A 1,152-nucleotide genomic window follows, 5' to 3' on the forward strand; every position below is an offset into this window, starting at 1 on the left:
CGACGAGGATGGGATTCGAACCCACGCGTGCAGAGCACAATGGATTAGCAGTCCATCGCCTTAACCACTCGGCCACCTCGTCGCATGCGCAAATTTGCGAAAGCTCCTTTATTCAAAATGAAAATACTGCCGATGTTGCCAAACTGAAATAAAACAGTAAATGCCGGACATCCTCAACAGGTCAGGCAGAATCTTTAGATACAGAGTTAACATTTCATGTAGATGACCATCACATGAGTATTCTATTACAATCCTGACTTGCGCCTTGCAGATGGTGGGACGGCTTTGGGGAGTCAGGAGGTGAGTTACTTCGCGCAGAATATCCAGCCTCTGACCTGCTCTTGTTGCCACAGCATTCAGCTGGCTGGTCCAGTTAACTTTCTGGTTCATGGTGACCACCAGGATGTTGATGGCGGGTGATTTCTGGAAAGATTCCAGGAATGAGGGGCTTTAGTTTCATGGATAGACTGGAGAAGCTGGGGTTGTTCTCCTTGGAATAGAGACAGCTGCGAGGAGATTTAATCGAGGTATTCAAAATCATGAAGGATCCAGACAGAGCAGATAGAGAGAAACTGTTCCCATTGGCGGAAGGGTCAAGAACCAGAGGACATAGATTTAAGGTGTTTTGCAAAAGAGCCAAAGGTGACATGAGGAAATCTTTTTTACACAGCGAGTGTTTCGGATCTGGAATGCACTGCCCGAGGGGTGGTGGAGGCAGATTCAATCATGGCCATCAACAGGGAACTGGATAAGTATTTGAAATGAAAAAAAAAATACAGGGCGACAGTGAAAGGGCGGGGTGGGGTCTTGCTGGATTGCTCTTGCAGAGAGCCGGTACGGACTCGATGTGCCGAATGGCCATTTTCCATGCTGTAACCTTTCCATGATTCTATTCTGTGTGTCGGGGGCGATGCAAAGCGACCGGAGCGTGACGTAAATCGACCTGCTCATGTCCATTCTCTGATAATAAATCCTAGTGTGATGCAAAGAAGAAATACATAATTATGGTACATGTCTTTCATCTTATGCTCACCATAAGAGATACTTCGTTCACCAGTGGGCCATTGCGCACTTTGATTGAAACTTCACCGAGATCACCCCTTACACTCCCAACACCTCCGTGCAAGAAACATTTTGGGTGGCAATTCAGAC

At 47.0% G+C, this 1,152-nt stretch overlaps 1 non-coding gene across 1 annotated transcript; it reads right to left on the reverse strand.

Moving 5' to 3' along the window:
- trnas-gcu (transfer RNA serine (anticodon GCU)) lies at positions 1–82 on the reverse strand. Its single transcript has one exon. It is a non-coding gene; the product is annotated as a tRNA-Ser (tRNA).
- Between the last annotated feature and the right edge of the window lie 1,070 nt (positions 83–1,152).

This window comes from Heptranchias perlo, chromosome 20 (assembly GCF_035084215.1).
Source record: "Heptranchias perlo isolate sHepPer1 chromosome 20, sHepPer1.hap1, whole genome shotgun sequence".
Lineage (NCBI taxonomy): Eukaryota > Metazoa > Chordata > Chondrichthyes > Hexanchiformes > Hexanchidae > Heptranchias > Heptranchias perlo.